Source organism: Protomyctophum parallelum, assembly GCF_964188405.1.
Source record: "Protomyctophum parallelum genome assembly, chromosome: 14".
Taxonomy (NCBI): domain Eukaryota; kingdom Metazoa; phylum Chordata; class Actinopteri; order Myctophiformes; family Myctophidae; genus Protomyctophum; species Protomyctophum parallelum.
Window position 1 is genome coordinate 14,809,002 of NC_139709.1, and position 11,920 is coordinate 14,820,921.

Sequence of the window (11,920 nt, forward strand, 5' to 3'; positions counted from 1 at the left end):
GGCCTCTTACAGTTCTTTACCTAACTGAAGGCTAAAATACAAAAGACCACTTCAACAGTACTCAGAGATGGTGTACTGGTGTGATGATCAGGCTCTCAACACAGAGGTTACATGTTGAAATCCTGACTGCTGACTAAACTAAACAGTCAGTTTGACAATACTATTCTTGTACCAGTGATGTAAGACCATTGAGTTAGTTTCAATGGAAATATGCTACGGGAATTTGAGCTTACTTTGGCTGTTAACCGAGAGGATGGTGGTTCGAGACCACTCAGGGACGGGAACAGTAGCCTACTGCACTAGTAAAATGTTCAGGTTTCATGTCTGTAAAATACTCACTTCAATGTATCCGTCAGCTTACACCCAGACACACTGCCCACGCCTTGAACCTGTGACATTCTGCTCACCACTGGGATAGGACACTGTCTACAAACATGATCACAATGTCATGGGTTCAAATTTCCCTGGATCTTTAACTTGTGAAATGGGATATTCTGCATTACTTTTTGTACTTTGTTGATGCCATACTTTCCTGTACTACATTGCCATGTTGATACTTTTATTTCATAAAACACATTGAATACTTCTGTCTGCTCATTTCTTAAGGCCTCCTGTTTTAGCTCATAGTGTGCTTCGCTATGAGCATGTAGATCTATTTTTGAGAATTGTGAAAATGTGTGCAAGTCCTGAATATATTAATGTAGCCTGGGTTCCAGCCTGATTCGCTGATCTGAAATGTCACTGTGCTCATTTTGAAATGTTGAGTTATTTAACTTAAACGCCCAATGCATTCTCTATGGCAATAGCACAAACGTTGGCATGCTACTAGTCCTACATACAAAATGATGAAAAACGAGGATATTTTTTTTCTCCAAAAATAAAAAAAACGATGGGCTATAACCCATCGTTTAAAAAAAAAAAATTCAAATCCTCAAAAATGATGAAAAACGGCGTGCTATTGTATGCCGTACGATATGGGCTATAGCCCATGGTCAAAAATGATGAAAAACGAGGATACTTTTTTTTCCAAAAATTCAAAAAACGATGGGCTATAACCCATCGTTTTTTTCATTTTTTATTTTTTTTCAAATCCTCAAAAATGATGAAAAACGGCGTGCTATAGTATGCCGTACGATATGGGCTATAGCTCATGGTCCAAAATGATGACGTTCTCTACCGCAACATACTTAAAAGTATAGCGGTGCATGAGAATGGATATACCATGATGATGTTTTGCAACATAGAAGCCTACATTCTTACACCTAGCAACCCCATTCTAGCCTACTTAGGTTCATCTTACGGTGGACATGTTTGCCTGAAAAGGAATCTTTGAAATGTTTCATAGTTTTAGAAATATAGTGCTTCAAGTCAAATTTACAATGGGGCTCAATGGCAAACATTTGCACGTCAAAAATTACTTTCACATAGAAACTCCATTCACACTTTTTATTATTCAGCTAACTGTGGAGACACATGCTGAAAAGTTTTACTTTGAAATGTTTTATAGTTTCTGAGTTATTTAACTTAAACGCCCAATGCATTCTAGTCTGTGGCAATAGCACAAACTTTGGCATGCTACTAGTCCTACATACAAAATGATGAAAAACGAGGCAAAAAAAGAAAAAAATCAAAATCAAAAAACGATGGGCTATAACCCATCGTTTTTTTCATTTTTTTCAAATCCTCAAAAATGATGAAAAACGGCGTGCTATAGTATGCCGTATGGTATGGGCTATATATAGCCCATGGTAAAAAATGATGAAAAACGAGGATAAAAAAATTAATTCAAAATTTAAAAAAACGATGGGCTATAACCCATTTTTTTTTCTCATTCTTTTCAAATCCTCAAAAATGATGAAAAACGGCGTGCTACAGTATGCCGTACGATATGGGCTAATAGACGAGCGTCTAAAAATGGGATAAAAAACGTCTAAAAATAGACGTCTAAAACAAGTCTAAAAATAGACGTGTTTTAGACGTCTATTTTTAGACGTTTTTTAGACATCTATTTTTAGACGTTTTTTATCCCATTTTTAGACGCACGTCTAATAGCCGGCTATTGCTCAGTGGGATGGTCAAAAATGATGAAAAACGATGATTAATTTTTTTTTCTAAAAACGATGGGCTATAGCCCATGTTTTTTATTTTTTTTCAAATCCTCAAAAATGATGAAAAACTGCGTGATAAGTATGCCGTACGATATGGGCTAATAGACGAGCGTCTAAAAATGGAATAAAAAACGTCTAAAAATAGACGTCTAAAACAAGTCTAAAAATAGACGTGTTTTAGACGTCTATTTTTAGACGTTTTTTATCCCATTTTTAGACGCACGTCTAATAGCCGGCTATTGCTCAGTGGGATGGTCAAAAATTCAAAAAACGAGGATTCAAAAAAAATTCAAAAAACGATGGGCTATAACCCATGTTTTTTATTTTTTTATTTTTTTTCAAATCCTCAAAAATGTTGAAATGTCACTGTGCTCATTTTGAAATGTTGAGTTATTTAACTTAAACGCCCAATGCATTCTCTATGGCAATAGCACAAACGTTGGCATGCTACTAGTCCTACATACAAAATGATGAAAAACGAGGATATTTTTTTTCTCCAAAAATAAAAAAAACGATGGGCTATAACCCATCGTTTAAAAAAAAAAAATTCAAATCCTCAAAAATGATGAAAAACGGCATGCTATAGTATGCCGTACGATATGGGCTATAGCCCATGGTCCAAAATGATGAAAAACGAGGATACTTTTTTTTCCAAAAATTCAAAAAACGATGGGCTATAACCCATCGTTTTTTTCATTTTTTATTTTTTTTCAAATCCTCAAAAATGATGAAAAACGGCGTGCTATAGTATGCCGTACGATATGGGCTATAGCTCATGGTCCAAAATGATGACGTTCTCTACCGCAACATACTTAAAAGTATAGCGGTGCATGAGAATGGATATACCATGATGATGTTTTGCAACATAGAAGCCTACATTCTTACACCTAGCAACCCCATTCTAGCCTACTTAGGTTCATCTTACGGTGGACATGTTTGCCTGAAAAGGAATCTTTGAAATGTTTCAAAATAGACGTCTAAAACAAGTCTAAAAATAGACGTGTTTTAGACGTCTATTTTTAGACGTTTTTTATCCCATTTTTAGACGCACGTCTAATAGCCGGCTATTGCTCAGTGGGATGGTCAAAAATTCAAAAAACGAGGATTCAAAAAAAATTCAAAAAACGATGGGCTATAACCCATGTTTTTTATTTTTTTATTTTTTTTCAAATCCTCAAAAATGTTGAAAAACGGCGTGCTATAGTATGCCGTACGGTAGGGGCTGTAGCCCATGTTAAAAAATGATGAAAAACGAGGTTAATCTTTTTTTTTCAAAAATTCAAAAAACGATGGGCTATAACCCATGTTTTTTGAATTTTTGATTTTTTTTCAAATCCGCAAAAATGATGAAAAACGGCATGCTAAAGTATGCCGTACGGTAGGGGCTATAGCCCATGTTCAAAAATGATGAAAAACGAGGTTCATTCTTTTTTCTTTTTATTCAAAAAACGATGGGCTATAACCCATGTTTTTTGAAATTTTGAATTTTTTTCAAATCCTCAAAAATGATGAAAAACGGCGTGCTATAGTATGCCGTACGGTAGGGGCTATAGCCCATGTTCAAAAATGATGAAAAACGAGGTTAAATCTTTTTTCAAAAATTCAAAAAACGATGGGCTATAACCCATGTTTTTTGAAATTTTGATTTTTTTTCAAATCCGCAAAAATGATGAAAAACGGCGTGCTAAAGTATGCCGTACGGTAGGGGCTATAGCCCATGTTCAAAAATGATGAAAAACGAGGTTAATTCTTTTTTCTTTTTATTCAAAAAACGATGGGCTATAACCCATGTTTTTTGAATTTTTGAAATTTTTTCAAATCCTCAAAAATGATGAAAAACGGCGTGCTATAGTATGCCGTACGGTAGGGGCTATAGCCCATGTTCAAAAATGATGAAAAACGAGGTTAAATATTTTTTCAAAAATTTAAAAAACGATGGGCTATAACCCATGTTTTTTGAAATTTTGAAATTTTTTCAAATCCTCAAAAATGATGAAAAACGGCGTGCTATAGTATGCCATACGGTAGGGGCTATAGCCCATGTTCAAAAATGATGAAAAACGAGGTTATTATTATTATTTTTTAATTAAAAAAACGATGGGCTATAACCCATGTTTTTTTTTATTTTGATTTTTTTTCAAATCCTCAAAAATGATGAAAAACGGCGTGCTAAAGTATGCCGTACTGTAGGGGCTATAGCCCATGTTCAGAAATGATGAAAAACGAGGTTAATTTTTTTTTTCAAAAATTCAAAAAACGATGGGCTATAACCCATGTTTTTTGAAATTTTGAAATTTTTTTAAATCCTCAAAAATGATGTAAAACGGCGTGCTAAAGTATGCCGTACGGTAGGGGCTATAGCCCATGTTCAAAAATGATGAAAAACGAGGTTAAAAAAAAAAAAAAACGATGGGCTATAACCCATGTTTTTTGAAATTTTTAATTTTTTTCAAATCCTCAAAAATGATGAAAAACGGTGTGCTAAAGTATGCCGTATGGTAGGGGCTATAGCCCATGTTCAAAAATGATGAAAAACGAGGTTAAAAAGAAAATTAAAAAATTAAAAAAACGATGGGCTATAACCCATGTTTTTTGAATTTTAATTTTTTTTTCAAATCCTCAAAAATGATCAAAAATGGCATGCTATAGTATGCCGTACGGTAGGGGCTATAGCCCATGTTCAAAAATGATGAAAAACGAGGTTATTTTTTTTTCAAAAATTCAAAAAACGATGGGCTATAACCCATGTTTTTTGAAATTTTGATTTTTTTTCAAATCCGCAAAAATGATGAAAAACGGCATGCTAAAGTATGCCGTACGGTAGGGGCTATAGCCCATGTTCAAAAATGATGAAAAACGAGGTTCATTCTTTTTTCTTTTTATTCAAAAAACGATGGGCTATAACCCATGTTTTTTGAAATTTTGAATTTTTTTCAAATCCTCAAAAATGATGAAAAACGGCGTGCTATAGTATGCCGTACGGTAGGGGCTATAGCCCATGTTCAAAAATGATGAAAAACGAGGTTAAATCTTTTTTCAAAAATTCAAAAAACGATGGGCTATAACCCATGTTTTTTGAAATTTTGATTTTTTTTCAAATCCGCAAAAATGATGAAAAACGGCGTGCTAAAGTATGCCGTACGGTAGGGGCTATAGCCCATGTTCAAAAATGATGAAAAACGAGGTTAATTCTTTTTTCTTTTTATTCAAAAAACGATGGGCTATAACCCATGTTTTTTGAAATTTTGAATTTTTTTCAAATCCTCAAAAATGATGAAAAACGGCGTGCTATAGTATGCCGTACGGTAGGGGCTATAGCCCATGTTCAAAAATGATGAAAAACGAGGTTAAATATTTTTTCAAAAATTAAAAAAACGATGGGCTATAACCCATGTTTTTTGAAATTTTGAAATTTTTTCAAATCCTCAAAAATGATGAAAAACGGCGTGCTATAGTATGCCATACGGTAGGGGCTATAGCCCATGTTCAAAAATGATGAAAAACGAGGTTATTATTATTATTTTTTAATTAAAAAAACGATGGGCTATAACCCATGTTTTTTTTTATTTTTATTTTTTTTCAAATCCTCAAAAATGATGAAAAACGGCGTGCTAAAGTATGCCGTACTGTAGGGGCTATAGCCCATGTTCAAAAATGATGAAAAACGAGGTTAATTTTTTTTTTCAAAAATTCAAAAAACGATGGGCTATAACCCATGTTTTTTGAAATTTTGAATTTTTTTCAAATCCTCAAAAATGATGTAAAACGGCGTGCTAAAGTATGCCGTACGGTAGGGGCTATAGCCCATGTTCAAAAATGATGAAAAACGAGGTAAAAAAAAAAAAAAAAAAAACGATGGGCTATAACCCATGTTTTTTGAAATTTTTAATTTTTTTCAAATCCTCAAAAATGATGAAAAACGGTGTGCTAAAGTATGCCGTATGGTAGGGGCTATAGCCCATGTTAAAAAATGATGAAAAACGAGGTTAAAAAGAAAATTAAAAAATTAAAAAAACGATGGGCTATAACCCATGTCTTTTGAATTTTAATTTTTTTTTCAAATCCTCAAAAATGATCAAAAATGGCATGCTATAGTATGCCGTACGGTAGGGGCTATAGCCCATGTTCAAAAATGATGAAAAACGAGGTTAAAAAAATATTCAAAAATAAAAAAAACGATGGGCTATAACCCATGTTTTTTGAAATTTTTAATTTTTTTCAAATCCTCAAAAATGATGAAAAACAGCGTGCTAAAGTATGCCGTACTGTAGGGGCTATAGCCCATGTTCAAAAATGATGAAAAACGAGGTTAATTTTTTTTTTCAAAAATTCAAAAAACGATGGGCTATAACCCATGTTTTTTGAAATTTTTTCAAATCCTCAAAAATGATGTAAAACGGCGTGCTAAAGTATGCCGTACGGTAGGGGCTATAGCCCATGTTCAAAAATGATGAAAAACGAGGTAAAAAAAAAAAAAAAAAAAAAAAAAACGATGGGCTATAACCCATGTTTTTTGAAATTTTTAATTTTTTTCAAATCCTCAAAAATGATGAAAAACGGTGTGCTAAAGTATGCCGTATGGTAGGGGCTATAGCCCATGTTCAAAAATGATGAAAAACGAGGTTAAAAAGAAAATTAAAAAATTAAAAAAACGATGGGCTATAACCCATGTTTTTTGAATTTTTAATTTTTTTTCAAATCCTCAAAAATGATCAAAAATGGCATGCTATAGTATGCCGTACGGTAGGGGCTATAGCCCATGTTCAAAAATGATGAAAAACGAGGTTAAAAAAATATTCAAAAATTAAAAAAACGATGGGCTATAACCCATGTTTTTTTAAATTTTAAATTTTTTTCAAATCCTCAAAAATGATGAAAAATGGCATGCTATAGTATGCCGTACGGTAGGGGCTATAGCCCATGTTCAAAAATGATGAAAAACGAGGTTAAAAAAATATTCAAAAATAAAAAAAACGATGGGCTATAACCCATGTTTTTGGAATTTTTTTATTTTTTTCAAATCCTCAAAAATGATGAAAAACGGCGTGCTAAAGTATGCCGTACGGTAGGGGCTATAGCCCATGTTCAAAAATGATGAAAAACGAGGTTAAAAAGAAAATTCAAAAATTCAAAAAACGATGGGCTATAACCCATGTTTTTGAATTTTTTAATTTTTTTCAAATCCTCAAAAATGATGAAAAACGGTGTGCTAAAGTATGCCGTATGGTAGGGGCTATAGCCCATGTTCAAAAATGATGAAAAACGAGGTTAAAAAGAAAATTAAAAAATTAAAAAAACGATGGGCTATAACCCATGTTTTTTGAATTTTTAATTTTTTTTCAAATCCTCAAAAATGATCAAAAATGGCATGCTATAGTATGCCGTACGGTAGGGGCTATAGCCCATGTTCAAAAATGATGAAAAACGAGGTTAAAAAAATATTCAAAAATAAAAAAAACGATGGGCTATAACCCATGTTTTTTGAAAATTTTAATTTTTTTCAAATCCTCAAAAATGATGAAAAATGGCATGCTATAGTATGCCGTACGGTAGGGGCTATAGCCCATGTTCAAAAATGATGAAAAACGAGGTTAAAAAAATATTCAAAAATAAAAAAACGATGGGCTATAACCCATGTTTTTGGAATTTTTTTATTTTTTTCAAATCCTCAAAAATGATGAAAAACGGTGTGCTAAAGTATGCCGTACGGTAGGGGCTATTGCCCATGTTCAAAAATGATGAAAAACGAGGTTAAAAAGAAAATTAAAAAATTAAAAAAACGATGGGCTATAACCCATGTTTTTTGAATTTTTAAAAAAATTTCAAATCCTCAAAAATGATCAAAAATGGCATGCTATAGTATGCCGTACGGTAGGGGCTATAGCCCATGTTCAAAAATGATGAAAAACGAGGTTAAAAAAATATTCAAAAATAAAAAAAACGATGGGCTATAACCCATGTTTTTTGAAATTTTTAATTTTTTTCAAATCCTCAAAAATGATGAAAAATGGCATGCTATAGTATGCCGTACGGTAGGGGCTATAGCCCATGTTCAAAAATGATGAAAAACGAGGTTAAAAAAATATTCAAAAATAAAAAAAACGATGGGCTATAACCCATGTTTTTGGAAATTTTTTATTTTTTTCAAATCCTCAAAAATGATGAAAAACGGCGTGCTAAAGTATGCCGTACGGTAGGGGCTATAGCCCATGTTCAAAAATGATGAAAAACGAGGTTAAAAAGAAAATTCAAAAATTCAAAAAACGATGGGCTATAACCCATGTTTTTGAATTTTTGAATTTTTTTCAAATCCTCAAAAATGATGAAAAACGGTGTGCTAAAGTATGCCGTATGGTAGGGGCTATAGCCCATGTTCAAAAATGATGAAAAACGAGGTTAAAAAGAAAATAAAAAAATAAAAAAAACGATGGGCTATAACCCATGTTTTTTGAATTTTTAAATTTTTTTCAAATCCTCAAAAATGATCAAAAATGGCATGCTATAGTATGCCGTACGGTAGGGGCTATAGCCCATGTTCAAAAATGATGAAAAACGAGGTTAAAAAAATATTCAAAAATAAAAAAAACGATGGGCTATAACCCATGTTTTTTGAAATTTTTAATTTTTTTCAAATCCTCAAAAATGATGAAAAATGGCATGCTATAGTATGCCGTACGGTAGGGGCTATAGCCCATGTTCAAAAATGATGAAAAACGAGGTTAAAAAAATATTCAAAAATTAAAAAAACGATGGGCTATAACCCATGTTTTTGGAAATTTTTTATTTTTTTCAAATCCTCAAAAATGATGAAAAACGGTGTGCTAAAGTATGCCGTATGGTAGGGGCTATAGCCCATGTTCAAAAATGATGAAAAACAAGGTTAAAAAGAAAATTAAAAAATTAAAAAAACGATGGGCTATAACCCATGTTTTTTGAATTTTTAAATTTTTTTCAAATCCTCAAAAATGATCAAAAATGGCATGCTATAGTATGCCGTACGGTAGGGGCTATAGCCCATGTTCAAAAATGATGAAAAACGAGGTTAAAAAAATATTCAAAAATAAAAAAAACGATGGGCTATAACCCATGTTTTTTGAAATTTTTAATTTTTTTCAAATCCTCAAAAATGATGAAAAATGGCATGCTATAGTATGCCGTACGGTAGGGGCTATAGCCCATGTTCAAAAATGATGAAAAACGAGGTTAAAAAAATATTCAAAAATAAAAAAAACGATGGGCTATAACCCATGTTTTTGGAAATTTTTTATTTTTTTCAAATCCTCAAAAATGATGAAAAACGGCGTGCTAAAGTATGCCGTACGGTAGGGGCTATAGCCCATGTTCAAAAATGATGAAAAACGAGGTTAAAAAGAAAATTCAAAAATTCAAAAAACGATGGGCTATAACCCATGTTTTTGAATTTTTGAATTTTTTTCAAATCCTCAAAAATGATGAAAAACGGTGTGCTAAAGTATGCCGTATGGTAGGGGCTATAGCCCATGTTCAAAAATGATGAAAAACGAGGTTAAAAATAAAATAAAAAAATAAAAAAAACGATGGGCTATAACCCATGTTTTTTGAATTTTTTTATTTTTTTCAAATCCTCAAAAATGATCAAAAATGGCATGCTATAGTATGCCGTACGGTAGGGGCTATAGCCCATGTTCAAAAATGATGAAAAACTAGGTTAATTTTTTTTTCAAAAATTCAAAAAACGATGGGCTATAACCCATGTTTTTTGAAATTTTGATTTTTTTTCAAATCCGCAAAAATGATGAAAAACGGCATGCTAAAGTATGCCGTACGGTAGGGGCTATAGCCCATGTTCAAAAATGATGAAAAACGAGGTTCATAATTTTTTCTTTTTATTCAAAAAACGATGGGCTATAACCCATGTTTTTTGAAATTTTGAATTTTTTTCAAATCCTCAAAAATGATGAAAAACGGCGTGCTATAGTATGCCGTACGGTAGGGGCTATAGCCCATGTTCAAAAATGATGAAAAACGAGGTTAAATCTTTTTTCAAAAATTCAAAGAACGATGGGCTATAACCCATGTTTTTTGAAATTTTGATTTTTTTTCAAATCCGCAAAAATGATGAAAAACGGCGTGCTAAAGTATGCCGTACGGTAGGGGCTATAGCCCATGTTCAAAAATGATGAAAAACGAGGTTAAATCTTTTTTCAAAAATTCAAAGAACGATGGGCTATAACCCATGTTTTTTGAAATTTTGATTTTTTTTCAAATCCGCAAAAATGATGAAAAACGGCGTGCTAAAGTATGCCGTACGGTAGGGGCTATAGCCCATGTTCAAAAATGATGAAAAACGAGGTTAAATCTTTTTTCAAAAATTCAAAAAACGATGGGCTATAACCCATGTTTTTTGAAAATTTGAATTTTTTTCAAATCCTCAAAAATGATGAAAAACGGCGTGCTATAGTATGCCGTACGGTAGGGGCTATAGCCCATGTTCAAAAATGATGAAAAACGAGGTTAAAAAGAAAATTAAAAAATTAAAAAAACGATGGGCTATAACCCATGTTTTTTGAATTTTTAAAAAAATTTCAAATCCTCAAAAATGATCAAAAATGGCATGCTATAGTATGCCGTACGGTAGGGGCTATAGCCCATGTTCAAAAATGATGAAAAACGAGGTTAAAAAAATATTCAAAAATAAAAAAAACGATGGGCTATAACCCATGTTTTTTGAAATTTTTAATTTTTTTCAAATCCTCAAAAATGATGAAAAATGGCATGCTATAGTATGCCGTACGGTAGGGGCTATAGCCCATGTTCAAAAATGATGAAAAACGAGGTTAAAAAAATATTCAAAAATAAAAAAAACGATGGGCTATAACCCATGTTTTTGGAAATTTTTTATTTTTTTCAAATCCTCAAAAATGATGAAAAACGGCGTGCTAAAGTATGCCGTACGGTAGGGGCTATAGCCCATGTTCAAAAATGATGAAAAACGAGGTTAAAAAGAAAATTCAAAAATTCAAAAAACGATGGGCTATAACCCATGTTTTTGAATTTTTGAATTTTTTTCAAATCCTCAAAAATGATGAAAAACGGTGTGCTAAAGTATGCCGTATGGTAGGGGCTATAGCCCATGTTCAAAAATGATGAAAAACGAGGTTAAAAAGAAAATAAAAAAATAAAAAAAACGATGGGCTATAACCCATGTTTTTTGAATTTTTAAATTTTTTTCAAATCCTCAAAAATGATCAAAAATGGCATGCTATAGTATGCCGTACGGTAGGGGCTATAGCCCATGTTCAAAAATGATGAAAAACGAGGTTAAAAAAATATTCAAAAATAAAAAAAACGATGGGCTATAACCCATGTTTTTTGAAATTTTTAATTTTTTTCAAATCCTCAAAAATGATGAAAAATGGCATGCTATAGTATGCCGTACGGTAGGGGCTATAGCCCATGTTCAAAAATGATGAAAAACGAGGTTAAAAAAATATTCAAAAATTAAAAAAACGATGGGCTATAACCCATGTTTTTGGAAATTTTTTATTTTTTTCAAATCCTCAAAAATGATGAAAAACGGTGTGCTAAAGTATGCCGTATGGTAGGGGCTATAGCCCATGTTCAAAAATGATGAAAAACAAGGTTAAAAAGAAAATTAAAAAATTAAAAAAACGATGGGCTATAACCCATGTTTTTTGAATTTTTAAATTTTTTTCAAATCCTCAAAAATGATCAAAAATGGCATGCTATAGTATGCCGTACGGTAGGGGCTATAGCCCATGTTCAAAAATGATGAAAAACGAGGTTAAAAAAATATTCAAAAATAAAAAAAA